General features: G+C 44.9%; 1 pseudogene; it reads right to left on the bottom strand.

Annotated features, from left to right (window-relative positions):
* Positions 1-20,938, bottom strand: part of LOC132886245 (hemicentin-1-like) — an 82,592-nt pseudogene that overhangs the window by 34,723 nt on the left and 26,931 nt on the right.

The raw sequence follows: 20,938 nt of genomic DNA, 5'->3' as shown, positions 1-20,938 counted from the left end.
CTGTTACACACACACACACACACACACACACACACACACACACACACACACACACACACACACACACACATCTAATTGGAGATAATGTTACCATGCTCCTTTCCTTAACAATTTGGAAAAAATGATTTCTTCTTGCTCTCTCTTTCTATACCCCCTCACATAGCTATGAGGGAGGTTCTGAATAGTATTTTTCCCAAGTATTATTGGGGGCTTCCGCCCCAAACTGCCGCTTGTCCATTTTATTCTTGTTCAGTCATCGAATCAGCTGATCGAGCTCAAACACAGTCGCATTATTGATAAATAAACTCCGCCCTCAAGCACAGTTACTATCGCTATAAATAAATGCTGCCCTCTAGCACAGTTACTGTCGCTATAAATAAACTCCGCCCTCTAGAACCGTTACTGTCGCTATAAATAAACTCCGCCCTCTAGCACCGTTACTCAGGGGCGCAGATAGGATTTTTGAACTGGGGGGGACTGAGCTATCAGCAAATGATTCCATTTTGTGTAAATGCATTTTATATATATATATATATATATATATATATATATATATATATATATATATATATATATATAATGTGTGTGTGTACTGAAGCTTCAATATACATTTGAATTGTGAGTTTTCTAACTGAATGAACATTGGTAGACAAAGGCCTACCTGGTCAACATTGCTCGGTTTTTGAAAAAATGCTGTAATTGTTTTTTCATTGTTGACCCCACCTGCAGGCCAGGAGGACAATGTTAACATCTTGAATCTCATAATTTCAGTGAACAGTTGCTGCTTACTAAAATAACATTATACATAAAAATAACAACATTAAAAGATATTCACCTACAGCCTAGAATGCTGTTATTTTACATTTAGCCTACTTCAGGTAAGTCCAAATTCCTTCTTATTATTATCAGACTAGCTACTCAACATTACAAAACAAGTATTTGTCACATCTGGGAAAGGCAACAGGCATATGGTCCGTGTTTTTTTTTTTTTTTTCGTTTTCCAGATTGAATGGAATACTTGAATGATCGGATGATACACGGACCATATTTGCATCTTTTGGTTCTTGAAACAAACGCTATGATTTTTTTCTCCTCTTCTCTGGCTTAATGTGGCATTAAGATCACCAGCTCGGTCATTAGACAGTTGTTTATGGTCACTATGGTTACCGCAACAGGCAAAGTCCCCAGCTCCCCTTAGGACCCCGGGGTCGAGATGGTGCGTTACATTTACATTGGAAGTCGGAACTTGGAGCTCCGAGCAACATAACCTCAGAACTGAGCGCTTCCCAGTTTAAAAACTGGGACATCATGGAACATGGAATTCGAAAAAAAAATGGCCAGTTAATGAAATGAAACGAAAACCCCAACGTTTATGCTGGGAGATGCTGGATTTCAATGCTTTTCCGACTTCAAACTTCCAACTTACGAGTACAACTGAACGCACAGAATCACAGCAGAAACACCGCTGCTATCAAATGGATGAGCTGTGCAGTATTATTAACCGAGAATTACGTGGAAAATGAACACCTTGCTTTCCCAACTCTGCAAGGATCTGCTCCAGCCTACACCGATTCAAGAAGGGGAAAATGTGGATTGATCACTGACAAGGCTGCTGCCATTTCAACTTTGTGCTGCAGTGTAAGTTAGTCTAACTAACGGAACATTAATCCTCACTTTTTCTACCTATGTGTGGCGCCTTACGTAGGGACGGTGGATGGGGGGGACAGATGGGGGTCACTATAAATCTGGGGGGGACCTGTCCCCCCGTCCCCCGTGCTATCTGCGCCCTTGCCGTTACTGTCGCTATAAATAAACTTCTCTCTCTCGCACCATTACTGTTGCTATAAATAAACTCCGCCCTCTAGCACGTTACTGTCGCTATAAATAAACTCCGCCCTCTAGCACGTTACTGTCGCTATAAATAAACTCCGCCCTCTAGCACGTTACTGTCGCTATAAATAAACTTCGCCCTCGAGCAGTTACTGTCGTTATAAATAAACTCCGCTCTCTAGCACAGTTAGTGTCGCTATAAATAAACTCCGCCCTCTAGCACGTTACTGTCGCTATAAATAAACTCCGCCATCTAGCACCGTTACTGTCGCTATAAATAAACTCCGCCCTCAAGCACCGTTACTGTCGCTATTAATAAACGCCACCCTCAAGCAGTTACTGTCGCTATAAACAAACTCCACCCTCTAGCACCGTTGCTGTCGCTATAAATAGTGTAGCAGATTAGTGGCAAAATACTTCACTTAATGATACAAGCACCAAATTTTGCACAGACATAGATAACATCAATATGTTTTAAAAAACCCCGGTAGCCACACAAAAATTCAAAACGGCGGCCATCTTTCAAGATGGCCAACTTAAAAATGCATTTTGTACTGATAAAGCACTTCACTTCATTTTGTCATCAAATTTTGAAGAAACATAGCTAAAGCCAAATAGCCTCTAGTAAGGTTAGTGTCCTCACAAAATTTCAAAATGGCAGCCATTTTTAAAGATGGCTGGCTTAAAACATATTTAAATTACTGACAGAGCACTTCATCGAGAGATAGTCATAAAATGAGCTAAATATATAGTTTAGACTAAAGTGCTTAAGGAATTCCTGATAACCACACATACAGTAAAGATGGCAGCCATTTTCCAAGATGGCTGACTCAAAAATACATACCTTATTGACTGTGACAGAGTACAACTTAATAAATCATCAAATTTGACAGAGCTCAAGAAAACAGCCAATTTTTCATAATATTTGAAACAAAACCAGATCATTTAAAACACTTAACTACATGATGCAACAACCAAAATTATAAGAAACATAGCTTAGGCCAGTTAATATTATCTTTTGCACATAAAGATAATAAAACAGCCTCATTCTCATATATACAGATAAATTCTCATTTCAATATTACTGCTAACAAAACATATGTAAACAATATAACAAACCTCTGGTGATTTAAAACGCAACTAATCATAGGTATGAAAATATACAAACTAATGCCATTAGGACAAAACAACTGGAACAAAACAACCTTGTGGTTACATTGTAATAAAACAAGAATGCAAAAGCTATGACACTGGGTCAAAACTACTAAAACAGGAACAATCAACATAAACTAAATACTAAGCTCAACAAGCTTATGTACATCTTATGAGATCCATTTGCCATATGTCTCTGTAGCGCGGACAATGCGTGGGTGGAGCACAGAGGACGGCAGGACAACGTTTGGAGGTAGTAACAGCGTATTTTATTAATAAACTTTTCAGTCTAAAAGAACTCGCAGCACCCAGACACACTCTCAGCCTCCACTCCCGGGTCGCGCTCCCTCTGCTCTCTCTCAGCCTCTTAAAATAGGGAGCGGTTTACTGGGAAAACACACACAAAACACAGGTTAATTACCGTCAGGTGTAGCGAATCTGCCACTCACCTTCCCCGGCTCCACCCTCCTGTCACAGACCGATGCTTGACCACGCCCCCGCTGCCACATACCCCCACCGCCCGACTCAGGCCGGGCGCCCGTCCGGCCCGCAGCCGACTCCCCCCCCCCTTGACGGGAGAGGAAGTCCGCCACGACCATCTGCGCCCCCGGCCTGTGGACCACCTTGAAGTTGAAGGGTTGGAGTGCCAGATACCAACGGGTGATCCGCGCGTTGGCATCCTTCATGCGGTGGAGCCACTGGAGGGGCGCGTGGTCCGAACAGAGGGTGAAAGAGCGCCCCAGCAGGTAGTAACGGAGGGCGAGGACCGCCCACTTGATCGCCAGGCACTCCTTCTCAATGGTGCTGTAGCGCCCCTCACGCACTGACAGCTTGCGGCTGATGTATAGGACTGGGCGGTCCTCCCCCTCCACCTGCTGGGACAAAACGGCCCCCAGCCCTCTGTCCGACGCATCCGTCTGCAACAAAAAAGGGAGAGAGAAGTCAGGGGAGTGTAAGAGTGGCCCCCCACACAGTGCAGCCTTTACCTCAGAGAAAGCCCGCTGGCACTGCTCCGTCCACTGGACCGGATCTGGTGCCCCCTTTTTAGTGAGGTCAGTCAGCGGGCTGGTGACGTCCGAATAATTAGGTATAAACCTACGATAGTAGCCAGCCAGCCCCAGGAACTGTCTCACCCCCTTTTTGGTCTTGGGCCTCGGGCAGGCCGCAATCGCTGCAGTCTTATTAATTTGGGGACGCACCTGCCCGTTGCCCAAGTGGAAGCCCAGATACCGTACTTCCACCCGCCCAATCGCACACTTCTTCGGGTTGGCAGTGAGTCCCGCCCGCCTCAGCGACCTAAGGACGGCCCTCAGGTGTTGCAGGTGCCGCTGCCAGTCATTGCTATAAATGATGATGTCGTCTAGGTACGCGGCCGCATAGGTGGCGTGCGGCCGGAGGACTCGGTCCATCAGCCGCTGAAACGTAGCGGGCGCCCCAAACAGCCCAAACGGAAGTGTGACGAACTGGTGTAAGCCGAACGGTGTGGAAAAGGCCGTTTTCTCTCGGGATAATGGAGTCAAGGGGATCTGCCAATATCCCTTCGTCAAATCCAGTGTCGAGTAAAAGCGAGCCGTGCCTAGTCGATCGAGCAGCTCATCAATACGAGGCATTGGGTATGCGTCGAATTTAGACACCGCGTTGACTTTTCTATAGTCCACACAGAACCGGACCGACCCGTCGGCCTTGGGAACCAAGACCACTGGGCTGCTCCAGTCACTGTGGGACTCCTCGACGATGCCCATTTCGAGCATGGCCTGAAGTTCTTCCCGAACCACCTTTTTTTTGTGTTCGGGTAGTCTATAAGGGCGGCTACGCACTACCACCCCCGGGGGCGTCTCTATGTGGTGTTCTATGAGGTTCGTGCGACCGGGCAGGGGCGAGAACACATCCGAAAACTCGGCCTGCAACTGGGCGACCTCCGCGAGTTGGGTCGGGGAGAGGTGGTCTCCACAGGGGACCGGAGAGGTACGTGATGCCAATGACCCTTTGGGGACCTCCGGCCCCAGCTCCGCCTTCTCCGGAACTACCGACACCAACGCCACGGGGACCTCCTCATTCCAGAGTTTCAGCAGATTGAGGTGGTAGATCTGTAGCGCCCCCTCCCTGTCCGTTCGCCTAACCTCGTAGTCGACGTCCCCGACTCGCCGTGTGACCTCAAAGGGTCCTTGCCACTTGGCGATTAATTTGGAGCTCGATGTGGGCAACAGGACGAGTACCTTCTCTCCCGGAGTGAACTCTCTAAGGCGCGTGCCCTTGTTGTACAGGCGGACTTGCCGTTCCTGGGCCTGCCGCAAATTCTCCTGAGTTAGGTGGGTGAGCGTGTGGAGTTTTGCGCGCAGATCCATAACGTACTGAATTTCGTTTTTGCTCTGTGAAGGTCCCTCCTCCCAATTTTCCCGCAGTACATCTAAGATGCCGCGCGGCTTACGCCCGTATAATAATTCAAACGGGGAAAACCCCGTGGAGGCTTGGGGGACCTCTCGCACTGCAAACAACAAGGGTTCGAGCCACTTATCCCAGTTACGTGCGTCCTCACTTACGAATTTTTTAATAATATTCTTGAGGGTGCGATTGAACCGTTCAACTAAACCGTCCGTCTGTGGGTGATAAACGCTGGTGCGGATCGGCTTAATACCTAGTAGCCCATACAGTTCGCTCAGTGTTCGTGACATAAACGAGGTGCCTTGGTCAGTCAGAATCTCTTTCGGGATTCCAACCCGGGAGATGACGTGGAAGAGGGCCTCTGCAATACTGCGTGCTGAGATATTGCGAAGAGGCACCGCTTCCGGGTATCGCGTTGCATAGTCCACCAGGACTAATATAAAGCGGTACCCTCGTGTTGACCGATCTAATGGCCCAACGAGATCCATCCCAATTCTTTCGAACGGGGTCTCGATTAATGGTAGGGGGCGCAAGGGCGCTTTTGGAATGGCCGCTGGATTTACTAACTGGCATTCGCGGCACGCCGTACACCACTTACGGACGTCGCCGCGAATCCCCGGCCAATAGAATCGGGCCATTATCCGGGCGAGTGTCTTATCCTGCCCGAGGTGTCCAGCCATGGGATTAAAGTGGGCCGCCTGGAATACCAATTCCCGGCGGCTCTTTGGAATTAATAACTGGGTGACTCGCTCTTTCGTCTGAGTGTCCTGCGTCACTCGATATAATCTATCCTTCAAAATGGAAAAATAGGGGAAGGACGGGGTGGCGTTCGGCTGGAGCGTTTGACCATCGATTACTCTCACTTGGTCAAACGCGTGTCGCAGAGTCTCGTCTCGCGATTGTTCCAGTGGGAAATCCACGAGGGATTCCCCAATAGAAAGAGGAGGGGCCGGCGGCTCCTCCCCCTGTCGCGGAGGTGACGTAGACGGCTCTGCGACCGCCGCTCCAGCCAAAGCGACACCGGGACCCCCCCCCGTCAACCGGCAGGACCCACTCTTTACTAGGCGTGCCATTAAACCCCGAAATCCCGGCCAATCGGTCCCCAAGATCAAAGAGTGGGTAAGGCGAGGATTAACCGCCGCCTTCACTATAGATTTTTCCCCTCTAAAATATATGTGGACTGACACCAACGGGTAGCTGTGAATATCCCCGTGCACACACAACACCTTCACCCCTTGTGCTCCCCCCAATGCCTCGTCTTGCACCAGGCTTTGGCGGATCGAGGTCTGATTGCAGCCTGAATCCACCAACGCCTGATATGTAGCCCCTTGTACACTTACCGGTATGCGATACGCTCCGGCCCGATCGAGGGCAGCCTCTGGCGCGTCGGGGATCCGCACCACCGCCCCCACCTCCATCGCTGCACATTGTTGCTGCAGGTGGCCCGGTTCCCCGCAGCGCCAGCAAACCGGCCCGGGCCTCCCCTCTGCAACTGTGTTCTGGGGCTCACTCACCTGAGGGGGGGGAGAGACAGACACAGAAGGGAGAAACGGGAGGGCACCACGGGTGCGGCGGGCCGGCTGGGGTGGGGCCGGCCCCCGCCTCCGTGGTGGGGGAATGGGGCGAGGACGGGACACGGGAGGAGGGGGGGAAGACAGAGAGAGAGGGGGGGAAACAGAAGACGATGTCATCCGTTGTCCTGCCGCCGGTACAGCCGCCAGATGATCCTCCGCCAGTCCTACGGCCTGATCCAGCGACGCCGGGCGGTGGCACTGGACCCACTCCGCGGTTCCGGCTGGTAAGCGGGCAACGAACTGTTCCAGCGCCACCTGGTCGATGATTCCCTCGGCGTCGCGATCTTCGGCCCTCAGCCACCGCCAGCAGGCGTCCCGGAGCTGCTGGCCAAACGCGAACGGGCTGCCGGCTTCCTCCATCCGCAGCGCGCGGAAGCGCTGGCGCTGCTGCTCCGGCGTGCGCCCCACGCGCTGGAGGACGGCCCGGCGAAGGTCAGCGTAGGCCAGCCGGCGGTCGGCGGGGAGCTGTAATGCGGCCAGCTGCGCCTCCCCAGTCAGGAGGGGGAGGAGGCGCGCCGCGCGCTGCTCCATCGGCCACCCCGAGGCTTCGGCGACCTGCTCGAACAAGGTGATGAAAGCCTCGGGGTCGTCCTGCGGGCCCATCTTGGTCACAGTGAGGGGAGACGGGCCCGCGGCCGGGGCGCTGGTGGACCCCGCCGACGCGAGGAGCCGCCGGAACGCCTCTCGATCTTCCTGTTGAGCCAGCACCAGGGCTTCGAAGCGGCGCTCCTGCTCCGTTCGGAGCGTGACGAGTGCCTGGTGCTGGCTCTGCTGAGCCGTGGCGAGGGCGTGGACCAAGTCCGCGAACGGGGAGGATTCCATGGAGCTGTAGCACTGGTGCTCCACCTTTTCCCGGGTTTCGGCACCACTGTAGCGCGGACAATGCGTGGGTGGAGCACAGAGGACGGCAGGACAACGTTTGGAGGTAGTAACAGCGTATTTTATTAATAAACTTTTCAGTCTAAAAGAACTCGCTGCACCCAGACACACTCTCAGCCTCCACTCCCGGGTCGCGCTCCCTCTGCTCTCTCTCAGCCTCTTAAAATAGGGAGCGGTTTACTGGGAAAACACACACAAAACACAGGTTAATTACCGTCAGGTGTAGCGAATCTGCCACTCACCTTCCCCGGCTCCACCCTCCTGTCACAGACCGATGCTTGACCACGCCCCCGCTGCCACAGTCTCTTATCTTGGCACACAGTTACAGCCACAGAGCTGTGTACATTTCAAGCCAAGTTGGTAACACTTGCAGTTTCCATGGCAAACACTCTTGCAGTTACACTTTGTAAGTTGCTGGCAACTCTGACTAATTGGTGCCAAAGTGGTCCACAATACCTTCCAACCATCACCCTTTTTCTCCCATCCCCATTCAGATGGACTTTCTTCATGCATTTCTCTACACATTGCTTGTCCCCAGATGTTTGCAGATTGATGTGTTGCACGATTTGTTTGTTGCACCAGTGCTCCTTTTGTAGGAGGGATTGCATCATATGCCCTCTGTTTTCGAGCAAACAACTCAAGACGGGCCTCATCAACACTATCTAAGGGACAGTTTTTGTCAAACAACAAGATAACAAACTTTTCAAGAAGTTTGAAGTCATTCTCTTCAATATTGACTCAGCTTAGTGAACACTTCAGATACTTCTGGGAAAACATCCCAGATTTGCCAGGCTGTCTTTTTGTCTTTGCCTCGAAATGATGAGACAGTGTCACAGCCAGTAAAGACATGGAAAAAACAAAGACCACTACATTTCTGAGGACCAAGGTTGGTAGCAATGTCATGTGTAGGCAGCCATCTATCTAATCATGTCCCGTTACTGTCGCTATAAATAAACTCCGCCCTCTAGCACGTTACTGTCGCTATAAATAAACTCCGCCCTCTAGCACCGTTACTGTCGCTATCAATAAACTCCGTCCTCTAGCACCGTTACTGTCACTATAAATAAACTCTGCCCTCTAGCAAAGTTACTGTCGCTATATATAAACTCCGCCCTCTAGCACAGTTACTGTCACTATAAATAAACTCCGCCCTCGAGCATCGTTACTGTCGCTATCAATAAACTCCGCCCTCTAGCACCGTTACTGTCACTATAAATAAACTCTGCCCTCTAGCAAAGTTACTGTCGCTATATATAAACTCCGCCCTCTAGCATCGTTACTGTCGCTATAAATAAACTCCGCCCTCTAGCACAGTTACTATCGCTATAAATAAACTCCGCCCTCGAGCATCGTTACTGTTGCTATAAATAAACTCCGCCCTCGAGCACCATTACTGTTGCCATCAATAAATTCCACCCTCTAGCACAGTTACTGTCACTATAAATAAACTCCGCCCTCGAGCATCGTTACTGTCGCTATCAATAAACTCTGCCCTCTAGCAAAGTTACTGTCACTATAAATAAACTCCGCCCTCGAGCATCGTTACTGTCGCTATAAATAAACTCCGCCCTCTAGCACAGTTACTATCGCTATAAATAAACTCCGCCCTCGAGCATCGTTACTGTTGCTATAAATAAACTCCGCCCTCGAGCACCATTACTGTTGCCATCAATAAACTCCACCCTCTAGCACAGTTACTGTCACTATAAATAAACTCCGCCCTCTAACAGCGTTACTGTCGCTATCAATAAACTCCCCCCTCGAGCACCGTTACTGTCGCTACACTCTAAAAAATGACACATTGTCTGAACTTAAACAATTGAGGTAACAATTTGCATCGGTCTTTTTAAGTATTCCCAACAAAGCAATTATTCAGTTCCGCTGACTCTTTTTTTAAAGTATACTAAACTTAATTTCAGTTGACTTCTAAAAGCTTAGGTAGGTTGCACAAACTTAATTTTCCAAGTGCCAACTCAATCTGTTAAGTACACTAAACCTAATATCAGGTGGGTTCTAAAAGCTTAAGCATATTGAACAAACTTAATTTCCCGAACAATGTTTTTGTATATTCTGTAGTTAAATTATTGTTTCGAGTAATTCTAACAAACTCGATTTAATATCATTTAATCCAATTTAAAATGTTACCATATATATATATATATATATATATATATATATACTGAATTATGCACTACGTATACACACTACATAATTCAATCATGTGTAATTCACACAATATGAACTTGATCCAATTATGTTCTAAAATCTTGCAATGAAAGCTGGTGAGGTCGAACAGTGTGGCAACAAATATCACAGTCTCATATATATATATATATATATATATATATATATATATATATATATATATATATATATATAACTGAAATATAAAAAAAATTCCATCTCCGATAACGAGCTGTGTCATCACATGAGAAGATCAAAGGGTGAGGGGGTTTTCCGGTTGATTAATTAACCAATAATAACTGTTGTAACTGAAACTCTCCTTTGTAAGATTGTTTTTTATTGGTAAATCTGAAAAGGTGTCGATAATTATGGACTGTCAATAATTGTAGCTGCTGCTCTATTATTGATAAATATTACTTCTGCACTTACATCCATCTACTACCGCTCCCTAACAGATGCATTTTTAGGTCTACTTTTCATTTTCATATTCATTTTTAAGGTATATGGTAATTTGAAGGTTTTTAGTGAAGGTTATTGTTTAAAAAAATAAATGTTTACAAAATGAAACGTACAAAAAATTATTTGGTGCCTTTATATTTTCAAATTTAAAATGTTGAAAGTTGAATGATGTGGGGGAAAAATTAAATTTTTGTGAGAAAAACTGTCTTTGTTTTACGGGATATAATTTTAGTGATTAATTTACAATAATAAAATTAATGCTGTAATTCCTTTTACAGTAGTCAAATATTTGCTGTGATAAATACAGCACCCTATTATTGTGACGATAATTACAGTACTGTAATTATTACTCTAATAACTGTATTGTTCCTCTGTACTCCAAGAGTTACTAGACTGAATTATACACTACGTATACACACTACATAATTCAATCATGTGTAATTCACACAATATGAACTTGATCCAATTATGTTCTAAAATCTTGCAATGAAAGCTGGTGAGGTCGAACAGTGTGGCAACAAATATCACAGTCTCACAACGCCAGCAATCCTGATTCAAGCCTGAGTTTTTATGAGAGCACATGATGTGGTTTTATTCAGGAAATTTGATCATGCCGTTTCAAATATGTTGGATGTATGAAAACAAATCATCTTAATGTCACGCAATTCAATCACATGGAACTGGCTGAGGCACTTAAACTGAAACCCAATTAGCATTTATTTTAGTGGTTTCAAAATTAACTATTCTAGCAAATTTATTTATTTGACAAATAATTACGACAACAACAATACTTCTTTCCATTTGCAGTTCAAAAATTATATTTTATAAATTATATAATGTAAATCATTATATTATATTATGTTAAAAGATTATTTAGAAGCAATTACTCTCTGAAAAGACACATTAAAAACCAAAGTTAAATTGCTCATGAAATGACTATAAATCTATTTGAAATGACTGTGAATCATTCATTCATTTTCTGTACTATTTATCCACAGGTGAACTGGAGCCAGTCCCAGCTGATATTGGGTGAGAGGTGGGGTTCACCCTGGACAGGTCGGCAAAAGATCGCAGGGCTAACACAGAGAGACAGACAGACATTCACACCTGTCATCAAATTAGAGTAGCCAGTTGACCAAATCGTGGTGGGCACTGGGCACTGTGTGTCCAAATAAACACACAGACTCAGCGAGAGAGAGGTGTAATAACAGCCTCACCTGTACATGTCAGCAGAAGCAGAGTGTAGCACACAGCATGTAAATCCATCAGGAGAGATCCAGAGCTCCACCGCTGCTTCTCAGAGTCCCGACAGAAAGATCTGTGCTGATTAATCCCACAGTGTGACCCGAAATAAACCGATTAGTTATAACACAAACCTCCGGAGAAGTGAGCAGAATAAACAGGCGAGACAGCAGGTGAACAGAGTTCAGTGGAAAAACCCTATCAGTCACATTCAGGTTCTGCCTTTATAACTTTATAGTAATGTGACAAGTTTCATCAGCTCTGTCCTATAAACGCAATGTCCTTATGTGTTAATACTCATCTCATCTCATTATCTCTAGCCGCTTTATCCTTCTACAGGGTCGCAGGCAAGCTGGAGCCTATCCCAGCTGACTATGGGCGAAAGGCGGGGTACACCCTGGACAAGTCGCCAGGTCATCACAGGGCTGACACATAGACACAGACAACCATTCACACTCACATTCACACCTACGGTCAATTTAGAGTCACCAGTTAACCTAACCTGCATGTCTTTGGACTGTGGGGGAAACCGGAGCACCCGGAGGAAACCCACGCGGACACGGGGAGAACATGCAAACTCCACACAGAAAGGCCCTCGCCGGCCCCGGGGCTCGAACCCAGGACCTTCTTGCTGTGAGGCGACAGCGCTAACCACTACACCACCGTGCCGCCCTGTGTTAATACTTAACTATAAAATAACGTTAAAAGAGGCGATTTCAGCACAGAGATTTATGATAGCAAATGAAACAAGTCACTGTATAATCACTCCAATATCCTGTGACAATGTAGCCTACAGTATAGCAAAATGTAACAAACCAGTTTAAGCATTCAAATTTAAAACTAAGTGAACATACACCACTATTAATTTATTATCTATAATTCCAAGGCAAATATATTTAGAAAAAATATTAAGAAATTAAGTAATTGATTATTGCACTGCTGGGAATTATTTGCACACACTTGCCTTTTATGAGTGTTTTTATGACAGAAACCCTTCCAGTCCTTCCTTATATTAGTTATTTCTACAAGAGAAACTGTAATGACTAATGAATTGCAACTGAAATGAACATTTCTAAAATGCACAGAATTTAAAACCAGAAATTACACACACGTGGCTTACAAAAAAAATTATTTATATATAATTGTTTTAAACCTCGCATATCTATAATTGTCAAACAAGTGACAGTTTCATGCTTTAAGTGAAGACATAAAAACAGCAAGATGGAAAGCAGGTCAGTGGCCTTTCATTAAACATTAATGTATATTTCTCATCACATGCTGTGTGAAGGCCTTTTACATAAACACAATAGAACAGCTTACGAGACTAAACTTAATGTGAAAATTACAATAATTATCTTAATTTTAATTAGTAATCTTCTCCACAAATCCCAATATAAAAGTGTCTGTATATCTGGAGCTTCTTTTAAATGCCAGGTAAATGGACTATAAACATTATATTTTGATGCATCAGATGCACAGCTGGGAGATCAGGATATCCATATTGTAATGTTTCGCTCTTCTTCACAGCTGTCAGTCAGATGCAAGAAGATTATAAAATCTTTATGTGGCATAATCAGGGTACTTTAGTTCATGTTTAACTAAATATTCACTTCCTCTTCCCAGAACAGGTGAAGTCTGTCCTCTAGAACAGGGCTTTTCAAAGTGTGGGGCGCGCCCCCCCTGGGGGGCGCCAGAGTTCTTCAGGGGGGGCGCAACGTGAGGAGCCTTTACCAGAGACAAAATGGATCGATTTTTAGTACCTAAAGCTACAATGAGTGAGGAGACAGACTCTGGGCCAAGCAAAAAAACAGAGCCTCCAGGATGTTGCGATTTGCAACTTCAGTACAAATTCAACCAATCCCCGCGAATTCAGGGCGGTGTTGCAATTATATCCAATCACCGCAACTTTCCCGCAAATTTGACCAATCGTTGGCGTCGTCTTGAGGTGACGTCGACAAACTACCTTCCGCCTTACTTCCGTGTTTACGTTCAAGAGAAGCAGCACGCGCTCAGTGTTGCCAGATTGGTTTTAAGTGCATTTTGGTGAGTTTTGAACATATTTTGGACTGGAAAACGTCAGCATTATCTGGCAACATTGCATGATGTGCGAGTCAGTGTTTCTGTAGGCTTAAATTCTGTTACTGAAAGTGTGTAATGTTTACAGTGAAGGACTGTGTGCACTTTTTTTTTTTACTTAATACAAGAAATTAATGGATGCCAACATTTTTGCCAAAATGGTATTTTATTTTCCATTGTTTAGGCAGCTTCAACATCATACTGTGAGATTCTGTTCAAATTGTTTTTTTTTCTTCTATGAAGCCTGAGCCATTTATTTTATCAGTTTATAATTATTGCTTAATTTAGTCTTCAGGAGAGACTGCCTGCACACAGGACTAGTATTAAAAGTTTTTTTCTTACATGAAAGCTGAGGCATTTATATTATATTTTAAGGTAACTTCATGTTGTGCTGTGAGGTTCTATGCACTTTAACTTTTGAACCAACAGGTGCATTTGGATAAGTAAAGCCTATTTTTCTGCATTTTTGTAGTCATCGTAATCTTTTAGATTGGTAAAGTTGTTTATTGGACCATTTCTCAGTGTCTTTGTTTTTTAATCAATAGTTTTTCAGTAATAACTTAATATTTAACATATCACTCAATTTTAATCACAAAAAGAGAAAATCGCAACAATTTCTCGCAACTTTCACTTCCTCCCGCAATGTAATCGCAACAGAAACCTAAACACTGCAACTTTCATCGCAATTTTTTTTGGAAAACCCCCCGCAACATCAGACATTTTAGCCCGCAACAATCACAAAAAAGGCCCGCGGAATCCTGGGGGGACTGAAAAAAGAAGGAAGTATGACCACGATTATTTAAAGTTTGGATTTTCATGGACTGGATCTGAAGATGCTCCACTGCCACAGTGTGTTGTCTGCCAAGAGGTGCTAGCTAACGATGCTATGAGATGTTTAAAATGTGTAAAACAAGATGTTTTAAAAAAGCACAGATGTTTAAAATGTGAAAAAGAAAAAAATAAAAATGTGTACAACAACCATTTTTTTAAAAATACGAATGGAACATTAAGTATAGCAACAACAAAAATTGTAAGGGGGGGGGTGCTGTTGTTTATTTGCTCTCCGAGGGGGGGCGGACTCTCCCACACTTTGAAAACCCCTGCTCTAGAAAACTTTAATCTCTGTAAAAGATGAAAGTGCAGTGGGTTGATCACACAATTATATCCATATTGTCATTGCAGCAAATATGTTTAAAGCTAAATTACAATTACAGAACACAAAATTAACCTAAAATTAGGCCCATCACAATGACAAATTTTGTTGGATGATATATTGTCGCAGAAATTATTGCAATAAACGATATTATTGTTGACATCTTTTCAAGACAATTTTATGCCACTAGTAAAATAATAATGATCATGCAAATACACCCTTTCAAAGAACAGTAAACTTTTTAATTAAGTCAATTCAACAGTGGAACGTAAAAAAATATATAAATAAATAACCTAAAGAAATAAAACAATCAAAACAAATTGCACTTAAGTAAATATTAATTTGGCCAGGGTAATAAAAAGAGACAGACAGACAGACAGACAGACAGACAGTCTTTTCTTCACAGGCAACATTCTGCCAAGTTTCTCAAAGATTAGTACCCAGATAAAAAAAAAAGTGCAAAGTAACAACATATTGCCAGCTGTCATTTGGATAAAAGTAACAATTAGAACGAGATAACATGTCGGCAAGGGCGTAGGTTTGGTGGGACATAAACTCAATGCCAACCCCCAGTGGCGCCAACTTCAGGTCAACATTAGAGGGTCACGATGTTTTGCTCCGTTGTGTTCCACCAAAAGAGTATCCATCATCTCTCCAAAGTCCAGGCTTTTAAAATCTGAAGTTCAGAATTGTAGTAATTCATGAATAATAATAATAATAATAAAAATAATAATAACCAACAATAATAATATGCAATTCATTTGATTAATTGCAAATCTTGCATGTGATGATTAACTCATTCTACCAATTTGCAAATGTGCTTTACAAGCAAATAACGCATTGACTGTCAGGAGGGAGTATGTTCCGTTACCTCATAAATGGAAGTAAAATACATCCGGAGCCTTAAACACTGCATTACATTCGGCTGGCAGGGGGAGTAGGCTATCTTCTATGTGATCTTTAACTACAGTAGTTTTAGAATGCTAGTTTAAGCTGATATGTGATTGATCTAACGGTAAAACAGGACGAGGTCTCTAGAACTTTGACACGTTGAAAGTTTACAATTTCATTTGGCAACAAAATTTATCTGAATTCTGATTGGTTGTTGTTATATTATTGCCCTTTTGTTGTCTTCTTGAGCCCAGAGCGGAGAGGGGAGGGAGAGGAGGTAGTGACAGGGTTCAACAGAGAAGTTTTTAGCCTACCGCTTTCAAACAAATCCCCTCGAAAACCAAACAGTTCAGCGTATGTATGTATGTATGTATGTATGTATGTATGTGATGTTTACAAAAGAGAGGCGGGAGTAACCAAAAATTTCTGATCAAGAAGGCGGAGGCTGTTATGCTTATTACATGAAAATGTCTTATTTGATTAAAAGGTGTCTGGGCCACGAACAATGTCCCCATCACCATCGGGTTGTTGTTTACATGTCATGTTACATGAACTTGGTCAGGGCTCTCTGCAGGTAATTTTTTTTTTCTTCTATCAGAAATATTGGTAGGGACACGTCCATACCCAATTCTACGCCTATGGTCTGTACAACGGAGCAACGCGTTGTCTCTTCCCCATTCAGTGGATACCCTGGCTGGATAACTGTTGCATGCTGGGAGGCCCCCGCCTCTGATAGAGAGCCGCGTGAGACGACACAAAACAGCCCGGTGTTTTATTCAGTCAATGGGTCAAGATAATACTCTGGCGACTTCCCTATGTAGATGTAAATGCCAAAATCGCGGTAAAAAAAAATTTGCCTAGTTCATTTTCATTTACCGTACAATAAGTTGGTATATCGAATATTGCGACAGGCCTACCTAAAATATCAATCATATGATTCCATATAAGTGGTGTAGACTCAGTGCTGTGTAACTACAGCATTGACGGTATGTGAAGTTAGATGAAGAGGTTCACCGTTTTTAAATTCAGAATAAAAAAAAAAAAAACACGTCCATGTTCTCAAAACACACACGTACACAGCCGAGACTAGAAGAGCTAAATGCTGCTGTAGGAGGAAGGTTCTCTCTCTCTCTCGCTCTCTTTTTCAAAAAGAGAGACAATAAACATCACTGACAAGGTGTCAGGATGCAGGCACTTACAGATGTAATTGCTGGAGGAAGCGGGGAGCAAACAGTACAGAGCCAAATCATGGAGCTACAATCGTAGTCAAAAAGCAAGCGAGGGTCAGTTGATCATCAAACAGGGTAACATAGGCAAAACAGGAAGCATAAATGGTGAAAGGATAGCAAGAGTTCAAAGAACAACAAGAGACAGGCAGAGATATAAAGGCTCGGTATGGACTGGGAACTCAGAACAATACTTTACAGTGAAACAGTGTGAGGGAGAGGTTTATATAACATGGTAGCTGATGAGAGATGAGCTACACCTGAGTTCAATACTCTGGTGACAGGGGGCGCTGTGAATCTTGGTTGTTGTAGTCCTGAGTGGCCACGTTTGTAGTTCAGTTAGTGTTGCTGGTTTCAGCGCTTTTACTGACAGATTCCCCCCCCCCGAGGAGCTCCCACTGGGAGCTACATTCTTCTTGGGGCACCCTCTGCCCTTAGGTGCAGGTTTGTCAGAGTTTTGAGCATGGAATTCCTGTTTCATCAGCGGATCCAGGACATCTTTGGCACTTACCCAACTTCTTTCTTCTGGCCCATAGCCTTCCCAATCTACCAGAGACTCAATTTGGCCTCTTCGGTGTCTGGAGTCGAGTAGTCTATTTATCTGGTAGATGGGTTCACCGTCTAGGTTCAGCGGTTGAGGTTTCTGGACAAGAGGGTTCTCGGCCATTGGGCCTGGGATGGCAGGCTTGAGACAGGAAACATGGAATGTTGGGGATATCCGGCTGTGATGGGGGAGCTCTTGCCTGTAGGAGACCTCATGAATTCTCCAGAGTACTTTGAATGGGCCGATGTACCGTGCTTGTAGTTTTCGGCAGGTGTTGGATGATCTAAGGTTCTTGGTGGCAACCCACACCCTGTCACCAGGAGCAAAATCTGGGTTGCTGATCCTGTGTTTGTCAGCATATTCCTTGTACTTAGTGTTGACTGCTTCAATGCACTGATGTACCTCCTCCCAGATGGCTTAGCTGCATGAAAACCAGTCCTCAATGGCTTGGACTTGTGCTGGGGTGTCATCCCAGGGAAACGAGGGTGGCTGGTAGCCAAGTATGCACTGGAATGGGGTTAGTTGTATCGCGGAGTGCTTCAAAGAGTTTTGTGCATACTCGGCCCATGGGATGAAATATGCCCAGTCCCCCGGTTCCTCATGCAAAAGATTTGCAGGAAACATCCGATCTCTTGGTTTGCCCTCTCCACTTGTCTGTTTGATTGAGGGTGATAACCTGACTTGAGACTGACTGATACTCCTAGCTGTTCCATGAAGCAGGACCATAGCCATGAAATGAACTGGGGACCTCTGTCGCTGACTATGTCCTCGGGAATGCCAAAGTATCTGAATATTTGCTGGAAAAGTAGCTCAGCGGTCTGGAGTGCTGTAGGGATGCCTGGTAACGGAAAGAGTTTCAGTGCTTTAGAGAACCTGTCGATAATCACTATGATGGTTGTGTTGCCCAGAGACGGCGGTAGATCCGTGATAAAATCAATGGTGATATATGACCAGGGTCTTTGGGGTACTGGGAGAGGACAAAGCTTACCTGCCAGTGGGTGCATGGAACTTTTGCCTGGGCATACTCTGAGCAAGATGCAATGAACTGGTTGATTTCTGTGAGCACATTCTCCCACCAGTACTTGTCACTCAACACCTTGAGAGTTCGTTGGCTGCCAGGATGTCCTGTGGTGGGAGGCGTGTGGGCCCAGGTGATAAGTCGCCCTCAGAACGGCTTAGGGACATAGAGTAAGCCAGGTGGAAGGCTCATGGGAACTGTCCTGGGCTGAGAGTTTCTTATCTTTTGGTCTAGGTCCCAAGTAATGGATTGCACAAAACAGGTGGACGAAAGAATTGCATGGGTAGCAGAATCCTGGTGAGAAGATACAAAGGGACATGATAGGGCCTTGTGTTCCTTGATCCTGGGCAGAACGGGATCGTGAAATTGAAACAGGTAAAGAAGAGAGTCCACCTGGCCTGGCGTGGCTTGAGACGCTTGACTTTGAGGCATTCTAGGTTCTTGTGGTTGGTCAGTATCGTGAAGGGATGAGTGGCTCCCTGCAGCCAGGTGTCTCCAGTCCTCAAGCGTGAGTTTGATGGCTAATAGTTCACGGTTCCCAACATGATAGTTTCTCTCTGCAGACATGAGCTTTTTGGAGAAGAAAGCCACAGGATGACATTTGTGCTTCTCGCCACAATGTTGGGATAAGACCCCTCCAACTTCTGTGTCGGATGCATCGACTTCTACTACAAAAGGTTTAGTTGGGTCAGGATGTTGCAGAACCGGGGCTGAGGTGAACATTTTCTTCAATCGATTGAAGGCTTCTTCAGCCGAGGGATTCCATTGAAGTCATCTCAGTCCCTTCTTGAGCAAGGCAGTTACAGGAGATGCAATCGTGCTGAAACCTCTAACAAAACGATGACAGAAGTTTGCAAAACCCAAAAATTGTTGAAGTTCCTTTACTGATATGGGTTCAGGCCAGGACGTGACTGCAGAAACCTTGGAGGAATCCATGCTTACTCTCTCTGAACTTATAATAAATCCTAAGAAGGAGATTTGGTTATGGCAGAATTGACATTTCTCTGCTTTAACATAGAGATGGTTATCCAGTAAACATTGGAGGACCACTCTGACATGTTCTCGATGACTCTTCTCATCAGGGGAGTAGATTAAAATTTCGTTAATGTAAGCTATAATGTACCATCCCAACATGTCTCTTAGTACGTCGTTGATCAAACACTGAAAGACACTGGGAGCCAAAGAAAGGCCATATGGCATTACCCGGTATTTGAAGTGACTAGTGGTTGTACTGAATGCGGTATTCCATTCGTCACCCTACCTGATTCTTATTAAATTATAGGCGCTATGTCGGTCAAGTTTTGAAAACATCTTGGCTGAATGGAGCTGCTCTAGAGCAGACGGAACAACAGGCAGAGGATAGGGATATTTAACAGTGACCTGGTTAAGTCCTCTATGGTCTATACAAGGCCGAAGACCGCCACCTCGCTTTTTGACAAGCAGAAGCCCGCTGAGGCTGGTGATTTGGAGGGATGGATGTATCCTTCCATGGCAGCGTGTTCCTTCTGGGAAAGGGGATAGATTTGACCATGTGGAGATGACATACCTGATAGAAGGTCGATGGCACAGTCATATGGTCTGGTGGTAGCCCACAAGCTTTCCCTTTACTAAAGACTTCCTGTAGGTCAAGGTAACACTCTGGGGCATTCTCAATGGAATCTGGCTGCAGACTTTACACTGATGTGGAAGAGATACACAGTTGGGGACATGAGAGACAATGTTGGAAACATGTGGGAGAACATTGAAGAATTTCCTTGTTGTGCCAAGAGATTAATGGGTCAAGAAGTTGTAACTAGGGATACCCTAGAATGATGTCATGATGTTCTGTGGTGGTTATATAGAGGGAGATTTGCTCTGAATGGAGTGCTCCCACCTGAATGAGAATGTGAGCGGTTCTGGTAGTGACCTGGCCGTCACCTATGGGTCCTCCGTCAATGGTTTGGATGCTGAGTCGACTCTGCAGAGGGATTGTGGGCAGATCGTACTTCTGGACGATTGCGCTGTTGATGAAATTACCCTCTGCCCCTGAGTCTATGAACGCAGACAGGACGTGTGTGGAGGATACCAGCTTTAACAATGCAGGCACTTTAAATGATTGTGCATTAAATTTTCAATCAGGACTCACCGCATGCGTTATGGTTTTTATACTGGCTTGGAGCATGACGGGCAGATGGGACACTGGTTGATCTTATGCTCTGAACTTCCACAGTAACAACAGAGACTTTTTTCTTTTCCTCCTTTCCCGTTCTGATCTTTTCAGGCGAGTGTGGGAAACTTCCATGGGTGCACTTTCTTCAGTCAGATGAACAGGCCCAGAGGTTTCCTTGA

The sequence above is a fragment of the Neoarius graeffei genome, chromosome 5 (assembly GCF_027579695.1).
Source record: "Neoarius graeffei isolate fNeoGra1 chromosome 5, fNeoGra1.pri, whole genome shotgun sequence".
Taxonomy (NCBI): Eukaryota; Metazoa; Chordata; class Actinopteri; order Siluriformes; family Ariidae; genus Neoarius; species Neoarius graeffei.
The sequence above is the reverse complement of the archived record's forward strand: the minus strand, read 5'-3'. Positions and strand labels throughout refer to the sequence as shown.